This window comes from Anabrus simplex, chromosome 2 (genome assembly GCF_040414725.1).
Source record: "Anabrus simplex isolate iqAnaSimp1 chromosome 2, ASM4041472v1, whole genome shotgun sequence".
Taxonomy (NCBI): domain Eukaryota; kingdom Metazoa; phylum Arthropoda; class Insecta; order Orthoptera; family Tettigoniidae; genus Anabrus; species Anabrus simplex.
Window position 1 is genome coordinate 355,316,245 of NC_090266.1, and position 26,245 is coordinate 355,342,489.

The 26,245-nt window shown below is 36.8% G+C and overlaps 1 protein-coding gene across 3 annotated transcripts in view; it reads right to left on the reverse strand.

Annotated features, from left to right (window-relative positions):
• LOC136864135 (uncharacterized) overlaps window positions 1-26,245 on the reverse strand; it is a 210,154-nt gene that overhangs the window by 132,949 nt on the left and 50,960 nt on the right. The window contains exon 2 of one of the 3 annotated variants that reach the window (XM_067140757.2): window positions 20,791-20,811. The exons of 1 other annotated variant lie outside the window; for it this stretch is intronic. The gene's annotated coding sequence lies outside the window, so the exon portion shown is untranslated. Of the gene's footprint in view, window positions 1-20,618; window positions 20,812-26,245 lie in introns of all 3 variants that reach the window. One more of the 3 variants, XM_067140756.2, reaches the window with a different exon arrangement.

The window sequence follows — 26,245 nt, forward strand, 5'->3', positions numbered from 1 at the left end:
TTGTATTATTAAATGCGCCTTTATTAAAGAAGCGCGCAGAAACTATAGCAGGCACGTACCAAGTCGACAAAAGTCGATTACCGCAGTGAATGCTATAGGGAAGTAAGTCGACAAAAGTCGACCTCCGCAGCGAAAGAGTTAAGTAAATATTATATGGCATCAGTCTCTAACTTCAACTCTCCGAAAGTATCAGAAACTGCCAAACATTATAGATCTCTCACTCCAGGTAACAGAGATAAATTCAATTTCATGTACGTACACCCTTCACAGGTAGAAAAAGCAGTCAGATCAATTCAAACTAAAGCTGAAGGTCCAGATAATATCTCAATATCCATGATTTCTAATTGCATTGACATATTTCTTCCTTCTCTTGTGCATTTATTTAACTTCTCTCTACAGAATGGAGTGTATCCCTCAGAATGGAAGCGTGCCAATGTACGTCCTGTGCCAAAAAAGAAAATCCCAACAGTCTGTAGTGATTGTGATTTTAGGCCTGTCAACCTCCTCTGTGCACTTAGTAAGGCACTAGAAAGAATTGTTCATGAGCAGATATGTGAATAATCTGTCTAAATATCACATTCTAAATCCCTACCAATCTGGCTTCAAGAAGGACCATAGTACTACTACGGCTCTGCTGAGAGTTATGGATGATATACGCGCGGCCATCGGATGGCATTGTTGGATGCGCTTGAGAACGGTTGGCTGTTGAGAGAGCTCTTGCATTATTGTAGTGATAAAGTAGTGAAAACCTATTGAAATAGCTTAATTTTGTGTATATCTGATTCATTTAGTGCTGTTTATATAGTGGTGTTTAGTGCTTGTTGGTAGAAATTGGGAGTAGTAATAATTATTTAAATTTTGTAACAAGTAATTCAGTTGGTCTTCAGTAAATTACGTTTTCTAGGTTAAGTAGGCTAGCTAGGTGCACCTTGTTTCGAATTTAGGTTTAGGTAATACTTTAGGTAACGATATTAACTTTTAAAATATTTGTAAATACCAGTATCTGTATAGGTTCGTTGGTTGTACTTACAAAGGCAGATTATCATAAGGAATAGTACCGTAACTTCTGCAGCAACTTCTCCGGTATTTCGTATAGATATACGTTCAAACTATCGCGAAGGTAATAATTTACTACATTAAAAAACACGATACGCCTGTAAACTTCCATTTAAAAAGAAGTTAAAGAGATTACACGGTAATAGTTAACAGTCGTATTGTTATTGATTATTGTCGCTCCTCATATTCAAATATTGCATTGTTGGCTACAGTCGTGAACAAAGAATGTAGTGTAGTCAAGTAAATATAAATAAAAATCAGCTGACCTTGTATTCCATTCATTTGTACTTCTGAGTAGGTAGTTAGTATCCGTAATTTATATTTCGCTCCCTCGATCTTTCAGTATTTATGAGCGGTTAGCTAATAATAATAAAGTTCATATATCCCAGTAATTGCAGTTCAAGTCCCTGGAGTAATAGTAGTAGTAGTTTTGACAGAAATATTAGAGAAATTATTGTAGACAACCTCGTATTTTTCAGTAGGCCTAATTAAGGACACTTTTTTTTTCTCCGTCCCGTGGAGTAGGGAAAATAATAGTAATCCACCAGCTGTAATAATTACATAACCACATTTCAGTAGAATTGTAGTGAAGATAAGGTATAATATATTAGATAGTATCTTGCCAGTTATATTCGTGTTTTTCTTCGTGTACGGCAATCCTTTTGATACTTAAGCATTTAACCAAACGCAGTATAGTGTACTGTAGATACATTGTAGTATAGATACAGTACGGTACATTTAGAGAGTGCCGTATCTTGCCTGCTATATTCGTGTGTTATCTTTCGTGTGTATCTATTAGACCCTAATACTAATAATAATTTGTCTAAGCATTTAGCTTCGTTGGTAATCTTTGAGTACAGTAGTTCTTGCAAATTTCATTTCTGTTGTGCTTAGTAGTGACATACAGTACGGTACGGTACCGGTATCGTAATTAGGATACGTCTGAAAGTAGTTTAAAAATTACTGTAGCGTACTGTACAGTAGTATACGAGTAATATCCTATTAGAATTTAGTGTGCTTATTTTATTATTGTAAAATATTTGTGTAGTACTGGTGTAGTAGAGGTATCCGTAGAAACTCTTACTAAAATATTGTTGAAATTAGGATAGGCTTAATTGCAGTTTGGAATTGTGTAGTTCTTGTGTATTACTTTCGATATTCAGTAATTAACAGCAGTTTTTATCCTGTTAAGGGTTGTAGGATTAAAAAAAGAATAGAGCACGACTAAGTAGTATTATAGTGTAGTCGTATATTAATTACCTTATTGTTGTGTACTATCCCAGACAATATATCCCTCCGTTCATTTATTTTTTTTGCAAATAAGTTACTTTATTTTTTTAATTTTTAATTTTTCCCCCGTAAAGAATGGCTAAGGAGCGCGAGTGTACTTATTGTGGGTGTGGTGAGGCGTTGAGGGGTATGAGGGAGGAGTTGGAAAGTTTGAGGGAGATAATTAGGATTCTCACAGAAGACAGGAAGGAAGATAGGACTCCCTCAAAAAATGTACAGGTTACAGTAGGTGTACAAGAGGGAGGGGAAGGAAAGGGAGGAGTTGTAGAAGACAGGTGGTCTAATGTTCTAAGGGGAAGGAGATTGCAGGCCAAGGGCTCTATTCAGGATCAGAATTCAGGACAGGTGTCTGTGCGGAATCGGTACGAGTCACTCCAGGTAGAACAACAGAGGGAAGATGAGGGACAGGGAACTGTTGCTGAAATGCATGGAAGTAGGAGGAAGGGAAAAGGTAGGAAAGGGAAATGTAGAGTAGAGGATAGGAAAAGACAGGTGGAACAGGGTCGTGGGAAGGAGAAAAGGGAGGAGGAAGTAGCTTCTGCAGCTATCAGGAAAGATAGGGCTGACCAGGAGGGGAGGGGATCAAATGAGGTGGGTAGGGTTGAGGCTCTGGTCATGGGGGATTCCATCGTTAGACACGTGGGGAAAGTGTGTGGAGGAAAGGGAACCAGGGTAGAATGTTATCCAGGAATTAGGTTGAGGCAGATGTTGAGGAAAGTAGAAGAGAGGGAGGAGGGGAAGGAGAAGGTGGTAGTGTTTCACGTTGGTACCAACAACGTAAGGCAAGCTGATATAACTACCAACATAGTTGGAGATGTGTGGGATCTGGTAAATGCAGCACGGGTGAAGTTTAAGAAAGCAGAGATTGTTATTAGTGGAATACTGTGTAGGAGGGATACTGACTGGAGGGTGATTGGGGATTTAAATGAGACTATGGAGTGGGTATGTGGGAAACTGGGAGTGAAATTTCTAGATCCTAATGGGTGGGTAGGAGATAGGGATCTGCGCTCGGATGGCCTTCATTTAAACCGCAGTGGTACGTATAAGTTAGGAAATTTGTTTGGAAGGGTAATAGGGAGGTACATTCAGGGAAACGGGATGGCCTAGGGAGCGGTGATAAGGGAACAGGGAACTGGAAATCAAGTAGGGATGAAATAAAATTGTTAGTGCTGAACTGTAGAAGTATTGTAAAGAAAGGAATAGAATTAAGTAATTTAATAGATATATATTTACCAGATATTGTAATAGGAGTTGAATCATGGCTGAGAAATGATATAATGGATGCAGAAATTTTCTCACGGCACTGGAGTCTGTATCGTAGAGATAGGATAGGAAAGGTGGGAGGGGGAGTTTTCATTCTGGTGAAAGAAGAATTTGTAAGCTACGAAAAAGTTAAAGATGAGACACATGAAATTCTAGGTGTAAGGCTCATTTCTAAAGATAATAGGCAACTTGATATATTTGGAGTGTACAGATCGGGAAAGGGTAGCACTGATGCGGATTCAGAATTATTTGATAGGATAGTCAGCTATGTGGGAAACGACATGGAAGGAAATGTGATTGTAGCGGGAGATCTGAATTTGCCAGATGTAAATTGGGAAGGAAATGCGAACAACAGGAAGCATGACCAACAAATGGCAAATAAGTTAATATGGGAAGGACAGCTGATTCAGAAAGTGATGGAACCAACCAGAGGGAAAAATATCCTGGATGTGGTGCTGATAAAACCAGATGAGCTCTATAGGGAAACTGAAGTAATAGATGGTATTAGTGATCATGAAGCTGTTTTTTGTGGTAGTTAAAAATAAATGCGATAGAAAGGAAGGTCTTAAAAGTAGGACTGTTAGGCAGTACCATATGGCTGATAAAGCAGGTATGAGGCAGTTTCTAAAAAGTAACTATGATCGGTGGAAAACGGTAAATAAAAATGTAAACAGACTCTGGGATGGGTTTAAAGAAATTGTTGAGGAATGCGAAAACAGGTTTGTACCTTTAAGGGTGGTAAGGAATGGTAAAGACCCACCTTATTATAATAAAGACATAAAGAGACTAAGAAGGAGGTGCAGACTGGAAAGAAATAGAGTTAGAAATGGCTGTGGAAGTAAGGAGAAATTGAAGGAACTTACTAGAAAATTGAATCTAGCAAAGAAGGCAACTAAGGATAACATGATGGCAAGCATAATTGGCAGTCATACAAATTTTAGTGAAAAATGGAAGGGTATGTATAGGTATTTTAAGGCAGAAACAGGTTCCAAGAAGGACATTCCAGGAATAATTAATGAACAAGGGGAGTGTGTATGTGAGGATCTTCAAAAGGCAGAAGTATTCAGTCAGCAGTATGTAAAGATTGTTGGTTACAAGGATAATGTCGAGATAGAGGAAGAGACTAAGGCCAAAGAAGTAATAAAATTTACATATGATAACAATGACATTTACAAAAAGATACAAAAGTTGAAAACTAGAAAAGCGGCTGGAATTGATAAGATTTCTGGGGATATACTAAAGACAATGGGTTGGAATGTAGTACCATATCTGAAGTACTTATTTGATTATTGTTTGGTCGAAGGAGCTATACCAGATGAATGGAGAGTTGCTATAGTAGCCCCTGTGTATAAAGGAAAGGGTGATAGACATAAAGCTGAAAATTACAGGCCAGTAAGTTTGACATGCATTGTATGTAAGCTTTGGGAAGGCATTCTTTCTGATTATATTAGACATGTTTGTGAAATTAATAACTGGTTCGATAGAAGGCAATTCGGTTTTAGGAAAGGTTATTCCACTGAAGCTCAACTTGTAGGATTCCAGCAAGATATAGCAGATATCTTGGATTCTGGAGGTCAAATGGACTGTATCGCGATTGACATGTCTAAAGCATTTGATAGGGTGGATCATGGGAGACTACTGGCAAAAATGAGTGCAATTGGACTAGACAAAAGAGTGACTGAATGGGTTGCTATATTTCTAGAAAATAGGTCTCAGAGAGTTAGAGTAGGTGAAGCTTTGTCTGACCCTGTAATAGTTGAGAGGGGAGTTCCTCAGGGCAGTGTTATCGGACCTTTAGGTTTTCTTATATATATAAATTATATGAGTAAAGGAGTGGAATCGGAGGTAAGGCTTTTTGCGGATGATGTTATTCTCTATAGAGTGATAAATAAGTTACAAGATTGTGAGCAACTGCAACGTGACCTCGAAAATGTTGTGAGATGGACAGCAGGCAATGGTATGTTGATAAACGGGGCTAAAAGTCAGATTGTGAGTTTCACAAATAGGAAAAGTCCTCTCAGTTTTAACTACTGCGTTGATGGGGTGAAAGTTCCTTTTGGGGATCATTGTAAGTATTTAGGTGTTAATATAAGGAAAGATCTTCACTGGGGAAATCACATAAATGGGATTGTAAATAAAGGGTACCGATCTCTACACATGGTTATGAGGGTGTTTAGGGGTTGTAGTAAGGATGTAAAGGAGAGTGCATATAAGTCTCTGGTAAGACCCCAACTAGAGTATGGTTCCAGTGTATGGGACCCTCACCAGGATTACCTGATTCAAGAACTGGAAAAAATCCAAGGAAAAGCAGCTCGATTTGTTCTGGGTGATTTCCGACAAAAGAGTAGCGTTACAAAAATGTTGCAATGTTTGGGTTGGGAAGAATTGAGAGAAAGAAGAAGAGCTGCTAGACTAAGTGGTATGTTCCGAGCTGTCAGCGGAGAGATGGCGTGGAATGACATTAGTAGACGAATAGGTTTGAATGGCGTTTATAAAAGTAGGAAAGATCACGATATGAAGATAAAGTTGGAATTCAAGAGGACAAACTGGGGCAAATATTCATTTATAGGAAGGGGAGTTAGGAATTGGAATAACTTACCAAGGGAGATGTTCAATAAATTTCCAATTTCTTTGAAATCATTTCGGAAAAGGCTAGGAAAGCAACAGATAGGGAATCTGCCACCTGGGTGACTGCCCTAAATGCAGATCAGTATTGATTGATTGAAGAGGCAGCTTACTATCTTATGTCTCTTTGATTTCTCTAAGGCATTTGACTCTGTTAATCATGAGTTGTTTCTTGCAAAGTTGAAGTCAATTGGTTTCTCACAGAGTGCTCTGTTGTGGTTTGAATCACATCTATCAAGTAGATCACAAAGAGTCACGTTTCTTGACGGACGATCCTCTATCTGGGAATCAGTAAACTGTGGTATACCACAAGGATCAGTCCTCGGTCCTTTATGTTTTTCTATTTATATTAATGACATTTTTGAAGTCTTTAAAAGTACTACCTTTCACATGTATGCTGACGACTTACAAGCTTACTTCCACTTCAGTCCCACTAACGCACTTTGTTTTATAATGCATTTTAACCATGATATCACTCGATTGATCGAATGGAGCGCAAATCATAACCTCCAATTAAATGTGGCTAAGACCCAGCTTATTTGCATAGGTTACTCAAAACTCCTGAAAACTGAGCAATAAAAATTCTAGATACAGATATCCATTATAGTGACACCGTTAAAAATCGAGGACTCATTTTCGACAGAACCCTATCCTGGTCTGATCATACGTCAAATGTGAACAGAAAAGTTGTGTCATCCATACATATTTTGAAACGTAACGTGTCATGTACACCACCTTTTTACGAGAAAACTACTAGTTCAAAGTCTTATATTCCCCATAATTGACTATGGATCTGTCGTATCTTCAATGTCTTTAACCTTCACCGTTTCGCAAATGACAGGAACTGTAACCAACTAGAGCAGTCCTTAACATCTATCTTCCTGGAGGAGTATGCAAAGGGCTGAGGTCAGGCATTCTTGTGTCTCACAATCAGAAATATGTATATTTCTAAGAAAAATGTTTATTTTTTAAAATTCTTTAATTCTTGTAGTCTAAAATATTAAATAAGTTGAATGATATACTTTATTACTTCTTATAAAATTGATGTTTTAATTTTATTGGAATTGGTATCTGTATTTTAATTTCTAAGTTTAATGTTTAATTTAATATTTTAATATTATAAAATGTAGTTATTATATTCATAAACCTGTATTGTGTTATAAGGAGACTCTACATAAAGGGGCTTTTCAGCCCCAGTGGCATGTAAATCATCATTATCAATAAATTCAATTCAATTCAATCTAATAAGGAAACTGAAATTACAAATGAACTAGTGCAGGATCGTAGGCCGGTCAACACTAACTGATCGTGGTCTTGAAGAGGTTTTACAGGAAGCTCTCAATTCTCATACTCACCATATTGCCTCTAGAGACTCACTAACAAAAATATAATTGACAAGTTGTATGACATGGAAAGGTCAAATTTACTAGATGAACTGAAACACGCAGAATTTGTTAGTCTCAGTGGGGATTTTTGGTCTTCCATATCTAACCATAGCTACTTGGAGGTTGCAGCTCATTGGATTGATTAAAACTTGGAATATCGTAATTCAACATTACAAGTTAAAAATCTTACAGAAAACCACTATTCAATTGGGATTTCTTCTTGTATAGTGACCTAATTTCATTCCTTAACCATATTACATTTACTTTATCTTGGACTTTGTTCATACTTGGGACGGTTAAGTTCTTTCTTTGTGTAGGTTTCAAAAATTTTGGGATCAATTTTAGTTTTAAACATTGCTTTAAAAATGTTATATCTTTAGACAGACTGGGCGCAGCTTTCATACGAGATATATGGAGCATTATAATGCCTTAAAGAACAACAAATATTCAGCGATGAGCTCACACATGAGTGAAACAGGACATCAGTTTACATCAATTGATAAAGATCTCACTATTCTAAAATGCATAGGCAAAGGAAAACTTATGAATGAATTAGAAAATCTTTACATCTTTTTAGACCAAGCCTACAACAAAGACCATAATCTTAACGATATCATGGAAGCAAAAAATCCTTTATATGAGCTAACTCCAAAGTTATTAGGCATGGTGAATTCAAAACATAATACAATCCCGCCAACTTTTAGAACTTCTTGTTCTAAAGCTTCCACCACCTCGTCAAATGATAGGGCGCCCATCTTGCTCCTAACAGCTCGCCAATAACAACACATGCGCGCAAGGATCCACCCACCATTACCCCCCCTCCATGTCCTTCACTGCCTCAGCCACACCGTTATAATACTAGAAGTCGAAAACCCAGTCAAGCTAGCGCTGCTGTAACAACCTGACGTACTTAATACACTCCGTACAAGTAAGTACCGCATTAGCCATCTTTGACGTACGGGAAGTCTCTTGTACAGTACTGTATTATTCACCAACTTTCTTCTACATTTTGTTTCAGAAAATCCTGAACATTTCTTCCAACAAATGTTTCAACGGAATTATAACATCAACTTGACTATCTTTTAGATCCATTCGACTACCACATAATTTCCGAACTCCGCTAGCTTTGACATACGTTTTATCATAAGCAACGCCTCTACAGAAGTTCCATTTTCTTCTCGACTTTCAGATATCCCAAACATATACATTTTAACTTGTTTATTACATTCACACTTCCGTTTTAAATAACTGACAGTGATTTTACCACCTTGGATTCAACTTGGGAATTGAAGAAACATCCCCCTTTGATGATTGTGTTTACACTCAAGGCCATCACAGTCTTAATGATATTATAAAAATATGGATCCATTTTAGTTTTAAACTCTCAAAATTTCATGTTTAATCACGTTTTAATCTTCAAAACTGTTAATACACTCTCTTTTAACATACTTTGGTGCATTATCGTTGTTTTAGATGTTATTGTATAATGTTTTACGAAATCATTTTTCAACATTTTAACCTATAATTTATAAGTATATGTATTATTTTTAAGATTGATATAGGCTGATGATGCCCGTAAGGAGGGTGAAACATGTACCTTTGACTTTTATGTATTATGTATAAAAAAATATTTGACCATATGAAATAGTGGATCATATTGTATTGTATTGAACAGGTGGACTTATAATATTGTAATAATACTTGAGACATATGAAAACCACTATGCCACTAACTGCAGAGAAGGGCTTGAAGATGTAGTTCGTGAATGGGAGCTGGAAGATTACGTTGTTGCTGTTTGCACTGACAATAAAAGAAATATCATTCTAGAAGTTAAAAGAGCAAAGAACGACAACTTTCAATGTGCAGCCCACGTTCAACAATTAAGCTTAAATAAAGCTACCAAGGATGCTGCTATTGAAATATTACTTTCATTGTGCAGGAAAATTGTGGGACATTTCAAACACAGCCCTTATCTAGAAAATAAGCTTGATAAAAACTGAAAAACAAGGCCTTCATGCATGTAAAATATAACAGGACACAGAAACTTGATGCAATAGCACATTTTTCATGTTTGAGAGCCTTATGAAAGCTATAAAGAGTATTATAGACATCCTATTGACCCGCTCATCTGATATCAGACCTCTTAACGACAAATGAATGGGAGATGACAGAAAAATTGTGTGTATTAAGCCATGTTTAAAAATATCGGACCACCTTGGTGGTAGTAAATATGTGACAGGTAGTGTTGTATTGCCTGCAGTAACACACTTGAAATATCTTTACGGTGCTCCAATGTTGATCCTGGGTATATAGCAAGATTCAAAAGGACTCTTGTAGAATATTTAATGACTAGGATAAATGATTGGTGTAATTGGAAGACATACCACAAAGCTAGTGCTCTGAATCCTAGATTTAAATATCTTAGATGTATTGATAAAGCAGACTGGGAATCCATGTGGAAAAGAATTTCGGAGAGAGACGTGGATGGAGTGCAAGTTCCAATAAAACCATGCTGCTAAGAGAGAAAACTGAATTTTGAAACCAACAAAGACGAACAGGATTCTGGTCATGCCATTTTGGTTTTGAGTTCAGCACCACTTGTGATGGAGATCACAGTCTACAAGTCGTCAGTGGAACTAGACGATGACTTTGCAAATCCTCTGCAATGGTGGAAAATACATTCAGTCCAGCTTCCACGTGTCGCACACGTATCGAAAAAATTCCTTTGCATTCCAGCTGCTTCAGTTCCCTGTGAGTGTGTCCAGAGATGCTGGAAATATTTTTACTAAGAGAAGGGCAGCCTTTAGTTCTGTACATGTCAACCTACTGACATGTCAGAAGTCCTGGGGCAAAGAGATGTGGCTGTAAGTAAGTGTTAAAACATGTCTTCTTCTTTATACCACATTGAATTATGAAAATATATTATGAAAGGTGTTCTCCTTGAACTTATACTGTGTGAACCCAATTGAAGTTTGATTAATCAATCGATTAAAGGCACTCTGTTAACTGATAAAAAATGTTATTCACAATTACAAAGAATGGGTACCGTCCACCTAATCAATACTTTATTATGTCTTGTTACTATGCAGTACCGATTTCGACCTTCACAGGGGTCATCCTCAGCTGGTCATGAGATCTAAAAGTTAACTTACATTTAATTTAAAAACATTACTAAATCTAATGAAGAATGTCACATAATATGAGTGATAATATTAAAATATACAATGATATTATGTGTCCTCTGGTTTAAAAAACAAGCGTCGATGTTTTATGACATGTATATGTTGCTTAAAATTCTGGTGTACTGTTCGTCAGTAACAGACAATTTGTTAAAATACAATTTCAACACTTAAAATGTTTATAGCATTCTTGAGGTACACTCTGGAGTTTAATTCATGTTGGTAAATCGTTGCATACGTTCATACGTATGTTTGTACCAAGCATTCTAGAATATTCCAAGATATGGATGTGATAAAAACTAGTAACATATGGTACATTAAAATACGATATTCTGTAACATAAAATGTTCACAGTATTCTTGCGGTACACTTTGGAGTTATATTAATGTTGGTAAAGCATTGTATACGTTCACAGGTACGTTTGTACCAAACATTCTAGAATGTTCAATGATGTGAATTGTTCATCTTGTGCGTTCATACAGTTGAGAAAGTTGGATGATTGACATCGAAATATTGTGGTGTGTCATTAGTTTCCTTGGTACTAAGCTCGTTATAAGATATTACATAGGTGCAGATGCTCCCTCTTTGTAGTTGTGTTGTTGGACATGCTAGTAATCTGCGAGAACAGATAAGAAATGAAGTATAAGAATTTTGTCAATAGAATGTCTACTGAACATGTGGAATAAGTGCTTACTTACATAGTACTGTTGACTGGTCGATTTGTACAGTTAGGGAGCACGTCGTGCACTGCTTCGTGTACTGTAGGGCTGGTATTTGCGGTTATGGAGAGGGGAAGTGCAGGGGCATGAGGGGTTTTGATTGGGGAAGGTAAGGTGCTCCGTGTACTGTAGGGCTGGTATTTGTGGTTACAGAGAGGGGAAGTGGAGGGGCATGAGGGGTATTGATTGGGGAAGGTAAGGTATATCTTGGAATATTCTAGAATGCTTGGTACAAACATACCTATGAACGTATGCAACGATTTACCAACATGAATTAAACTCTAAAGTGTATCTCAAGAATGCTATAAAAAATGTAGAAATTGTATTTTAACAAATTATCTGTTACTCACGAACAGTACACCAGAATTTTAAGTAACATATACACGTCATAAAACATCGACGCTTGTTTTCTAAACCAGAGGACACATAATGTAATTGAATATTTTAATATTATGACTCATATTATGTGGCATTCTTCATTTGATTTAGTAACTTAATGTTTTTAAATTATATGTTAAGTTAACTTTAGATCTCATGACCAGATAAAGATGACCTCTGTGAAGGTCGAAACTGGTACTGCATAGTAACAAGACATAATGAAGTATTGATTAGGTGGATGGTACCCATTCTTTGTAATAGTGAATACCAAGTATCAATACGGACATGAAAATGATAGATTATAATACGAGGATTGGGGCAAAAGTCGTGGCAACTACTTTTTTCTTGTAGATATGTGAACGGATCACAAACGTATATATGTGTCGTGTGGAAGTTCTGCAGGCATAATGTGTATACAGAACAACATATGGCTCTGTGATAACTGGTAGTACTGCAGCGAGGGCTGTGAAATCAGTCAGTTGGCGAGTGTCGTGCGAGATGGAAGTAACCCATGTTGAGCAGCGCGCTTACATCAAAATAGCCGCTCTGAGAGAGAAATGAGATGGAATGTCACAGTGAATTAGTGGAAGCCCTTGGGAATAATGCCCTAACATACCGTACAGTAGCACAGTGGGTAGGAAAGTTTTAACAAGGACGTGTGTCAACCAATGATGAGCAATGTTCGGGACGACCTGTCAGTGTGCGGACCGAAGCGGCACATGCCATCATCGAGCAGCTCCTGGATGAAGACAGACGATGGACGCTACTGGAGTTAGAGAGGGCAAGTGGCATCGATAAACGCACCGTCCACAGGATATTGCGTAACGAGCTGCAACTGCGCAAAATCGCATCGTGATGGATACCGCATGCACTGACGGAAATTCAAAGGTGGGTGCACTATGCAATATGCTCCGACCACCTTGCACACTGGCAACAGGACGGCAATGAATTCTTGTCACGAATAATCACCATCGATGAATTTTGGGCCGAACTAGAACTGAAACGTCAGTCCACGGAGTAGCGACATGCTGGATCACCAAGGAGACAGAAGGTCCATCAGAATCCTTCCCCAGTCAAATTGATGGTGATCGTCGCGTACGACGTCAGAGGTGTCATTGTTTGCAACTTTGTTCTACATGGCAGGAACAGTGACCGCACAGTACTACAGGGACTTCCTGGTGTGACAGGTACGATGTGGCGTTCGGGAGAAACGTCCGGATCTTGTGGACAGTGCAATAATACTGCAGGACAATGCAAAACCAGATAAAGCAGAGTGTGTAGGGCAGCTACTGCGACTTTGAGGATGGGAAGAATTGGAGCACCCACCGTACTCTCCCGACATTTCGCCCTGTGACTTTGATCTCATTCGAAAGATTAAGGAACCACTACGTGGTAGGCGGTTTGCAACACGAGAGGACATTGCTAATGCTGTGTGCCAACAGGTGACCCGATTCACACATGGTGCGGCAAATGCTGAGGCAGATCGTATTCAGCGCCTCCCAAATCGTTGGCAGCGTGTGGTGTCAGTAGCAGGAGACTACTTTGAGGGTCTTTAGGCCCAGATTTGTCATGTCAACATTATAGGTACTGTGTTGTCAATCTTTTGCACCAGGAAGGCCATATTGCCCTGCATATAACCATAATAAATTAGTGTGTTATGATATTTCAGTGCTATTCATTGTCCACACATGTAGTTAACACCTTGTCCTTTTGTCTGTATATGTCACATTTTCCAACCGGACTGGTATCTTCAAGAAAAAAAATAGTTGCCATGACTTTCGCCCCAACCCTCGTAATAAAAAATGTTCATCAATTGACAGCTCTAGTTATAACCACTCCAAATACTTTGTTTATCCCTCAAACGGTCACACAGTAGATTTTTTCACACATGGCCATCCAAGTAGTATCGTAGTTTCTCTATTATGGTGTACAATAAAAACAGTCTTTCCCTGCACCTTGCCTTCTCTGCCTCCTACTAGTAAACAAAGTTGTAAATTATCTGTGACAATGAATGGAGCAACGTGATTGAACAAGCTGGTAATAAGCGAACTAATTTTGAGATATTTTTGGTTACGGTTCTTGGCAGTTTGGTGATAAGAGTTCATTGTAGTAGGCCTACTGTATTCTGTTAGTGAATATGTAAGGTACAATGTGTGATAAGTCAAGAGTTGTTTTAACATTGGAGAGGAGGAAAAAGTGATCTCGGAAGCAAGAAAGGAATTTCCGCAAGGAACTTGCAGAAATTTTCTAATGCATCTGGACATACACGAATAACACAACACACAGCACTGTGCCATGAACAGTACAGCAAGAATACAGTCTCGCATCTGAATAAACTTTTAGAATCTTTTGATGTGTGTGCCCATAAAAAGAGACGTGGAAATACTACAGAAAAACCACACTGAAAGACTATGCTGTAAATCATGTGAATTAAGAATATTTCATTCTACAGCACATTCAAAATAGCATGTTCTATATACTGTATGTTTCGTCATCGTTCAGTATAGGCATACTCTTTGTTTTACTGCAATTTACATAAATTTTGTAGGTGTTAAGTCAATGCATATATATACCGTATAGTGTATCACCTAAAATTTGCACTCAAAATATTTCTGAAATGGAAAGTGCTATCAATATGCTGTTTTCACATAATTGAAGTGTAACCAAGGGATCATAATTGTAGGACATACTGTCCCCATATGAGCACCAAATCAGTAATGCCCCAAGTGAGGCAGTGTATCCCAGGTGTGTTCCGTCCATGACATAAAATAACACCTAAATAAATTATACCTTGGCTCTGAGTGATGGGGAACATATAATATAAATTCATGGGCAAGGCAAGGGCATTTTACACTATAAGGGATGGGCAAACAACGACTTAAGATTGATGAAAATTTATTAATCTAAAACATGAATTAAATTGATCAGATCAAACTATTACAACAAAGAAATATATTATATTAAAATGTTAATTCTGCTTAGTGTTCATCTTGAAGTACAATATCATGCTTCAACACATGCATTTAATTATAAATTAGGCTTGAATTAATAACAAACATTATTAGGGTTGTTAACAATTTACAATATTTTTAACTTAAGAATAAATACTCATTATTCCATATCTGCATGCAACACTGAGGTGGGATCCTAGCTTAGCCTACCTAACTGTCTCAGGGAAATTCCTACAGATAGAAAAAGAAATAGACTAAAATACAATCACTGCTTCAATGTTGTTACCTGAAATAAATAGCCATGACACTTGAAATAAAATAAATATGCACATGCTATAATTCAATCCTGCACTTCAATTCTAAATAATATTGGGACAAAATACTTCATAAAAGAGCATAACAAATAAATCATCAAACCAAACAACCTCTAAGAACGTGGAAGTCCGCGCTAAACGACGACTCTCCTTAGCAGCCAATAAATCCTAAATGTTAATTGTGTGTTTGTACATTAGTTTTCATGTCAATTGTGTGTTTTTACATTTGTTTAGTTATTAGATGTATTACATTAAGGCTGAAGATGGCCAGCCAGGGCCGAAACTAGTCCCTAGTTTAGTAATGTAATTCAATAATAATGAAAAAGGTGGACCATACAACATTAATTTAATAATCACTATTGTGATCACAATTTAATACGGATCAAAACCATGAAGTTTATATCCTATGATTATGTAGCCAACCAGGCAAAACAGAAAGCCTATTTATATTTAGGTCTTAAAAGTCAAAATAGGCAAATTAGGCAAAGACATCAACTTTCTCAACCAGTGTATCGCTCACAATTTGACACCCAACTTTCTTAAAAGCAAGTTTAAGAATCATCGTTCTTCTTTCCAAATTACTAAAACCCAAACTAGAACAAATACGATTTGGCTGAGAGAGGAGATCAAATTTTTGTACAAGAAAAAGTCCCTTTTTAACCATAGATTATATGAGACTCACCTCGAAACTACAAGTTCACTTTCGGATGCTCACTGGAACCTATTTCAAGCCCAAGTTGACAATAGATTATTTATTGTATTATCAAAGAAACAACAAACCCTAGAGAAAAAGCTGCATATGTTAATGAACTCTAAACTCAACAATAACTATGCTAATGAAACCAACAAAAACACTAGACCTAACATGCCCAACCTATTTCACCCTCCAATCATAAATTTGTCCAAGGTACCACTGAATTAAGACGAAAGCACAATTTTAACAAAGGGCCCTAAACACAATTGGCCTCATTTTAACACTCTGAACACAGCCATCACTACAACAGTAGAAGCAGTATTAGCCATTAGCAAATTGCCAGCAGATAAAGAAGACGAAGTAAAAAGAAAATGAAACTCCATTCTTAACCCAAAAAACAATATTAACATCCGTAATTCACCCCTTAATACTCATGATGTCAATAGCTACAAGGATTCAATTCTCATACAAAAGCAAATACATGCTCGCAAAAAGAAAATTAATGATAATCTTATAATTACGAAAGCAGATAAAGGTAACACTACTGTCATAATGGACAAAAATGAATATGTAAGCAAAACAAATTTTTAAAAGATAGCTCATTCTCTACAGTAAAGAAGGACCCTGCCCCAAGAATCCAACATCAACTTACGCAGACCCTCATGAACACTTCATATCAATTGACAGATAAAGAAAAAAACTAAATTAATTACTATGAACCCAGGTTTACCCACTGCCAAAGCCCACCCCAAGATACACAAAACCGGCGTCCCCAGTTGCCCGATCATTAACTACAGCAATTTAAGATATTACCAAAATTTATTAGGATCAACCTATTCAATACAATAGAATTTATAAAGTTAGGACTTACATCCTATTAAACTAAAATTTGAAGGGACATGTTTCGCCCTTTAAAAGGGCATCATCAGCCTTTTTACACTCATACTCAAAGATAAAAATCAGGATCCTGATTGTCATGGTAAAAAATATAAAATGTGAATATAAGATTAGAGTGAAATTATACAATGCAAGAAATTGTTACGAGTTCTTAAATGATAATTTACAATTAAAACTTCATTTAAAATGTTCCAAGACCATACAGACAACCAGTTCATACCGCAAAAATCGAGAATATTCTTCACCATATATCCATATATCCTTCTATATTGAAAACTACAGCCAACAACAAGTACAAATGTTCCCATTTAACTATCACTATACAAGTTAACAAAGATCTATACGGCAACATTCAATTATGAACTCTTTCTTAACTCCTTCAACAAAATTATGGAGACCGCGAACCCACTTCGTAAATAACGAGATTAATGGATTAGGTGGATACAACTTTATAATCTACATAGCGCCATACTACAGTTTAATATTACGACTTTTCAACAAGAAAGTTTCGATGTCATCTTAAGTGGCTACTAAGTTCCATTAACCTTCTCTACAACATGTAAATCAAGTTGCTTCCCGCCGAATTTCACTCGAACTTTGATACGGCAACTTTAGCCATAGACCTTCTTGTTATTATATGATTAAGGCCTACTTTGTCTAATTTATAAAATCATTTTAAAATTACTAGTGTAATATCATACCAACTTCAACTTTTTCTTCGCAAACATTTTAAATTAAGTTTTAATTGTAAATTATCATTTAAGAACTCATAACAATTTCGCACATTGTATAATTTCACTCTAATCTTATATTCTCATTTTATATTTTTTACCATGACAATCAGGATCCTGATTTTTATCTTTGAGTATGAGTGTAAAAAGGCTGATGATGCCCTTTTAAAGGGCGAAACATGTCCCTTCAAATTTTAGTTTAATAGGATGCAAGTCCTAACTTTATAAATTCTATTGTATTGAATAGGTTGATCCTGATAAATTTTGGTAATATCTTAAATTGATGTACACTTGAATACGGACCAAATATGAAATTTGTAACATGTAACATTAACTATAGACCGAGTCCGTTATATAAAGCATCACAATTCATTCAAAGGTTTTTAAGAAGGAACTATAATTTTTTGTCAAACAAATCCATCAAAAACACTACAGAATTGATCGATAAATTAAAAAAGTTTAACATTCAATCCAATCATTACCTCCACTCATTCAATATTGTAAACATGTATCCTAGCATACAAATCTCCAAGGTATACCCCATCATTCAAAACAGTTTAAGCAAATACAGCGGCCTAAGTATATTAGAAATACAGGATTTCATGTCTATGTTTAAATTAGTTATAAGCAACAATTATTTCACTTTCGATAATGTTAATTATCAACAAGAAGGATTGGCTATGGGATCGCCGGTCTGACCCGCATACAAAATTCACACTTGAATCCAAAATTGAATGGAAAATTAATTTTTTAGACTTAACTATTATCAGGCACCCAAGCTACTAAAGATATAAGATTCAGAAAACCCACCCAAATAGTCATTATAATCCGTCAACATTCTTCACACCCCCAAATTCACAAACGAGCAGCGTACAACAGCATGGTGTACCGAGCCTTCAATGTTCCAATGTCTAAAAGAGACCTCAAAAATGAGTTGAACACCATTCGTAATACAGCTAAATCTAATGGATACAACAGTTTCTTTACTGAAAAATTATCAATAAATATAAATATTGCACCTCTACCACTTTGAAAAAAGATAAAACAACTCCTCCCTTTCTATCTTAATGTTCAACAAAAAAATTTACAAAGACACCAACATCTTTAAAAAGCACAATATAAAAGTAGTTTTCAAAACCAACAATAGGAATGCACAAGTCTTACATATCCATAAACAAGTTCAAATTTTTTCAAAATCAGGAGTATACAGGATTATTTGCAACAGTTGTAATTCTTCTTACGTCGGACAGACCGGGAGGAATTTTAATATAAGGTACTCGGAACACATCAATGCCCTGAAGTACAATAAATTTTCAGCTGTAGGACAGCATATGCATGACTATAACCACAAACTGACAGACATAAAACAAGATATAGAAATTCTCAAAATCATCAACAAAGGACCCATTTTTAACATTACTGAAAGCTGCCTCATACATATAGATCAATATTTTAACCCGATTCATAATCTTAACGACATTTCAGAAAAACCAAATATCCTATTTGACCTTCTAATTCCCATTTTTAGAAACGTCAAGCCAACAAGTCATAATTCAGTTTTTCATAATATTCACAGCATCACTATAATCACAAATTGACAGACATAAAACAAGATATAGAAATTCTCAAAATCATCAACAAAGGACCCCTCCTTAACATTACTGAAAGCTGCCTCATACATAGAGATCAATATTTTAACCCGAATCATAATCTTAACATTTCAGAAAAACCACATATCCTATTTGACCTTCTAATTCCCATTTTTAGAAACGTCAAACCAACAAGTCATAATTCAGTTTTTCATAATATTCACAGCACCTTTCCTCAGCAGCCATTTCTTTGCCCACACTCTTCGGCCCCACCTTAATTCCCCCCCACTCCCTTCATCTTGACCCATCTCCTTTCCCCGACCTCTCCCCTTGCCGCACCCCCTCGCCCCTTGCCCCACCTCTCTCTCCTTGCCCTGCCCGATTTAAGTTTACTGATAAATGTAAGTTTATTTAATGTTATATTCTATTTCCTTTCCTTTGAATCTCACAACCGTTAGTATGAGGCACACAACAATATACCATGCACCACAGGCCACAACGAGAGGTAAGTCTCATATAACCTATGCCATTTGACTAACATGCTCTTTCTCCTTCTATTCATTAATTTTATCTACTTTTATCTATCATTTATTCAGGTTAATTTCATGGACACCACAATGAATTGCGAATTTATATCAGCCACAAATTAAGAATGTGTCAGTTTTAACCACATCTTCATGTGCCGTCTTGACAATGTCCAACAGAATTCCAGCATGTTTTTAACAAGCACTATAGGGAACATTTCATTTTATTTACGTTGGTCGATGTGGAAACATAATCTAGCAATTCTGCATCAGTTTGTGGTTATTTACAGTGGCATCCAGTGGCTTGCATACTGCTAACACCACTCAAGTAGATTTGGTGACTGATGATCTGACTACAGAATCAACATTTACCAGTTCCCGTTTTGCAATTGAAATTGTAATGATCAGCAGCGATGGAACTAACAATTCTATGAATATCAATACAAGAAAGAGTCTGGATGATGAGCATACTCCAGATGCTAGGAATTTAGAGCCTAATTTATTTTTCAGGTTTTATACATATCATTAGTTTTTATGTCAATTGTGTGCTTTTACGTTTGTTTAGTTATTAGATGTATCACATTAAGGCTGAAGATGGCCAGCCAAGGCCAAAACTAGTCCCTAGTTCAGTAATGCAATTCAATAGCATTGCATAATATAGGATTGAAAAAGGTGGACCATACGACATTAATTTAATAATAATTATTGTGAATAAATCCTTGTCAGAATAAAACATTAACAGAGTACTACACTCCTAACACAATGGTGTACTCATTACTACAGGAGTAAATAATTTCTTGTTAAAAGAACAACTATCAGCAGTAAAAAAAAATCATTATTAAACACTGGGTCTGGTATGCTGTATGAACATTTAAATCAGTCTAGTTATTAAAACACCATCAACAACAATTCAAGGGTACACAAAACAGATGCTAATTGGGGTCAAATACATGCTCAGCATGATTAAGAAACATCTTTTTGGCTAAAAGCTGCATGTATTCATAAAAAATGTCCCAAACTTACCCTGGAATTTTCTAAGGATTACAGAATATTTTCTAGCAGTTACACTCTCTGAGTTAGTCATGTCACTTAAGCTGTAGATAGTAGTGGAATTTGTTTCTTCCCTGACAATTTCTGAACATACTGCAGGTGATATGACAGAAGCAGCTTGATAATATACAACAAGTTTCCAAACCTCAAGAACTTAAGTGGGAACCTAAAAGAGACAACAAACAGTACATCAATGAATAGTTAATATGTACTGAATTACAAAAATGAGCTATAATCAACAATACAATATTTACACACTGTAGAGTGTATTTTAAGTATATTACTAAACTTTCAGGAACACAGACAATATCAAGCAGATTGTCTTTCCTTACACCATATATTCAGTGATATTTTTCACAGGGGATCTGATGAATGGAATAATAATCGCCATTCTTCATACACTACATTCACCAACAGGTCTTAGGGGATATAATACAAAAGTACCCAAAGATGCATACAGTGTATTGACAATCTGATCATAATCAGCCCTGATTTATTGGTCCTCATCACCAGCTGGTTCTATCAACCATCAACTATTCTCTTGGAGCACAAATTTAAAAAATTAACTAAAAGACAATTCATTAAATGGTATTATTAACTATATCATAAAGAAATTAAATTACAGAAGTATATACATGACAGTCCTTTATCACAAGTAATGAAATGAATATAGATATGTACTGATAAATATACTTTCACCTGTTGGATTTCTGAGAACTATGATTGAGTAAAAAGGAATGTAGAGTGATGAGTCATGTGCAGGCTGCATAGCTCATGGATTTATGAAAGCATTATTCGCCCCTTGGGAAATTCCCATCAAGAAGCAACTAACATGTAGAGTCAGGGAGAAGGAAAGAGTGAAACTTGAAACATTCTGAATGCTACCATTTATACATTCTGAATGCTACCATTTATAATCACTTTGTAACTCCTCTCCACAACTACCTTTTAAGTTAGTAATATTAATGTAACAGTAATACAGCCTCTTCCTGAGTTGGGACCAATGACCTAGATGTTAGGCCCTTTAAACAAGCATCATAATCATCATCTCATTGAGTTTACGCAAACATCTGTTGATACAGAATTCTCATTGAGACAAGCTGAACTGGACTATGACCACTTAATTTACTGGTGTATCAGAAGATGTCATTACTGTTGTTTTTCTAAGTCTAATATTGTTTATGTATTAGGTGGCCCAGCCTGTTGCCTTGACTGTCTTATGACGTAAAGATCAACCAATCAGCTTACTGCCTTATGGTGTTGTAACCGTCCAGGCTTCTCCAGCCCTACTAATTTAATATAATATCATTTTACGCGATATCATTTGATATTAAGTTTATCCGCCATCGGCAATTATTTGTAATAACATATTTATTCAACGTCAATCATTTGTAATCAAGGCTTTTTGGAATCATATTGTATACATGATAACATCGTTTTATTATTTAAATTATTATATTATGTAGGATAAGAATTCATTATGTTGTAAATACGTTCAATATGTTGAGACATAGTTGTTTTCATTTCATCTCATATTTGTGTATACGGAGGGTTATTCTTGAAGCTTGGGATTTTGCGTGAGTCATGGGTTTATTTTATGACCAAGGCTAGTAAACAGCGACCCGTGCGCGAGGCTTGCAAGCTGGTCAGCTATATCATCGCCACGCCTTCTGGACTTGTCGAGGAAGAGAAGGGGAGTTGATTCTTTGATCTATCGAATCAGATACTTCGTTGTATATGAGTTTTGAGATTGAACTGTTACCAAGAGTGGGGGTGAGCCCGGATATATACTGATTCTCAACACGAGAACGGGACCTTACAGCCTAACTACGAGATACTCCATCACTAGTAATTCTACTGTGAACATCTACTTTGAACGACGTTATTTGATTTTTGAAACAGTGTGTGGTCGCTCCGCGACATAGTTAATTTTGTACAATGTGTTGTCGCTTCAGTTATGTTATCGGATCTACGAGAAATGAAACAAGCTTATGGCTTGTGTGATATTCAGTAAATATTGTGGACGAAGAACTATGTTTAGTTCAAGTCTACGGAATTTTGGTACAAGTCTGTACCGTATAAATAGTATAGCTCAGTTGGTTTGAGATTTCTACTACAGTAATATGGAAAAATTCATATCTCTCAATTTTCTCCTCATACGATCAACGCTGATCAGTTTTTACAAGTATAGGGCCAATGTCTAATTTAAAGACTAGGCAAGTAGGGAGTGTTAGTCAAGATAGCCCGTACCATCTCAGAGAAGGAAGGAAGGATGTCCATGGAGCAAATTCTACATCGAGAAGAGAACGAGTAACCACGGAAACCAGATGACTTCAACGGAAGCTGCAATTGGTGAGCTTCAATTAGATAAAGCAAGCAATGGTAAATTCAGTAAATTATAAATTCCTCCACGCTTTAAGGAAACTTTTCCGATTCATCTCATTTTTTGTATAATAAATTCATTTGTATTTTATATTGCGTTAATTTTCTTTCTTAAGCGATACTTAATGGTTAATTATTTAAAATCCTACCCCTGTGATTTAAGTATAAGTCTCTATGCTAGTAAATATAAATTTTGGTTTACAGTTTTATTTTAAAACTGTAACCATGGTGCCCAAACATTACATAGAGAAATGGGGACCCATGGAATGTTTATTGTTTCTATTTGCGTGGCAATTTGCGGGCAAGCCACAAATAGTTTATTTAATATTCACGTGTCCCAAGAAAATAACTTTCATCTCCTCAAGTGTCTTGACGGGAGGGAACAGTTACAGTGTCATTATCTACCAATCAGACTACTGCCTATTTACGTCATTTTCTACCGATCAACACCCAGCCCATTCCTTTATATACAGTGATTTTGATCTTAATACGACTGTCTTGATCTGAACTTCGGGAGTGCAACATAAAATGAGATCTCCTCCTGGGAGACTATGGACAAGGCAGGGGTAGCGGCAAAGTAGCAGCAGCTAGGCAAGGCAGAAATTTCCTCACGTGTAACTTTATCTATGTGTGGAGAAGAGAAGATACAATACCAGTGCTCCTCTTTACCAAGTAACAGTTAAGACATGCTGCAATTACCTTCAATTGTAATGTAGGGTTCTAAGTTTATTATGTAGGTTTTCTAGGCTGTCTACGGACATGGTATAAGCCCCTAATGGGGACTAGATAAACGTAAAGATGTACGAGTGTGTACCCTCGTTTCCTTCTTCACTTTGCTTTCTGGTGACTAAGTTTTCTAACTGCAAAGGTCTATCCTGTGTTTTGAATGTAAACTTCGTTCTGGTTTCAGAAATCCATGATGTGATGTGTGAACATATGCATTGCATCCCATGGAGGCCACTTTGAACATCTGTCACGACATGGATGGGATTCACTCCAGGTAATGCGTGCCAGGGCTCTTTCTTTGATGTTGTTCTTCAGGGCCATCTATCATGGAACCCTTCGTGTCCTCTGTGTCACCGGGCCTTCTGCCCCATTAGGTTTTATTAACAAGTCATGCTATGGGATTGCTTGTGGTGTTCAGCATCCCTTTAATTTTGTTCTTGGCCTGTTCTATTTAACTTTGTTTTCTATTTCTTGACCATGTGGTATGAGCTTTGGCACCTGTGTTTCTGACTCTCTCGATCAGTTATTTGAGGTGGCTCCTCTGTGGAATAAGAGTAGCAAGTAAAAAAGCTGATTAGCTATTAGGAATAGTAAGAGTTGTTCTGATATGAACTCTTAAACATAAATATGGTGTGTATTCATGGCCATTAGGCCAATGAAAACTGTACATTGTAGTTCAGGGTTCAAAACCCATATGACAAGTAACTTTGTAACTGCGAGGTTGATTCCCCTCTTGGTAACATTGTTCTCCGGCTTCATGACTAAATGGTTAGCATGCTGGCCTTCGGTCCAGAGGGGGCCAGGTTTGATTCCCGGCCGGGTCACGGATTTTAACCTTCACTGGTTAATTCTGATGGCTCGGGGCCTGGGTGCATGTGCCGTCTTCATCATTAGAATTCATCACAGGTAGGGTCCCATTCTCATAGACCCGCAGGTCGCCTATACAGCATCAGCTCGAAAGACCTGCACCAGGCCTCTTCGGAGGCCACATGCCATTATTATTACTTTGTTCTAAAAGCTCCTGCTGCTTTTTTTTGTGTGTGTGTGTGTGAACAAAGTAAGGTTCAATATTCCCTTTGCTGGCAAACTTCTTCTCATTAATACCAAAGATATGACATACTTGAAAGGACTTAAAGTCTTGTTTGGAATATGGGAGCCCTTTTTTTCCCGGTTTTATACTAACCTAATGTTGAGACCCTTGAACAGCATGTCCACACAGCCTGTGGCGCTATTCAGACACAGGCGGGAACATTGGAAGAAGTGAGGTAATCCATGATGCGATGTGTGAACGCGTGCACTGAATCCCATGGAGGCCACTTTAAACATCTATTGCGTAATGGATGGGATTCAGGCCATGTAATGAGTGCCAAGGCTCTTTCTTTGATGTCGTTCTTCAGTGCCATCTATCACGGAAACTATGTACTTCCAAGCAAAAGGTGATGTGAACTTTTGTGCTCCATTCTCAGTCAGAAATCACCCCATGAAGTTTGTCCTTGGACTTAAAAAACACTCTGTACAGTATAATATATTTCTAAGACAATTTAAACACAAATTTTCATACTGTTTGTGAAGGACAGTTCACAACAGCTGGTGTACAAAAGATACTTTTAACAACCATAGTGAACCTTTTATGGACAACTGTGATTTTTTAAATAATTCTATAAAAAATTTACATCAAAGAGAGCTATTTTTAGTATTTAAGAATGTCTGTATCTAGCTGAGGATGACCCAATTACAGGGTCAAGGTCGAAACTAATACTAGTATTTTAAATACAAGTGAACATTAAATCTTGTACTGATCAGGTGGAACATCCCCTCTTTTGAATTATACAGTGAATTAAGGAGTCATCAATACGGACAATATGAAACTTGTATCGTATATCATATCATAGTTATTTTTTGTCTCTCTATATATTTAGCTTTATACTTCAGTACCCGCAGTGAGTAGGACAGTTAAATGAGATCATGTGTAGAGACACCAGTAACAGAAATTTGTCCATGCTTGACAGCCTTTTGAGGATTATTTTGCCTTAAGGAACCAACAACAATTTACTTCGCATCACAATGACACAGATAGGTCATACGGCGATGATGGAATAGAAGTGGGAAGGAAAAATGGGTGTGAAAATGGGAAACCACAGAAAACCATCCTCAGGGCTATAGACAGTGGGGTTCAAAACCCACTATCTCCCAAACGCAAGCTGACAGACATGTGACCCAAAACATGCAGCCACTCGCTTGGTACTAAGGAGCTAGACGTATCCAAATGACAGGAAACATATAGGCCATCATATCATTCAAGCAAACTATTTGTTTAAGGTACCGATACTTGTTTTGTAATTTTGTTTCTCTTTGATGTATTTTTCATGAATACTAATGTTTCTTTAACCCTGCAGTGGTCGCACACAATTCTATGTCATAGAAGGTCGCATGGCGTCTCAGAGACACCATTTTGTTTCTAAGGCAATTATGTTATGCCAAGTTTCGAATAA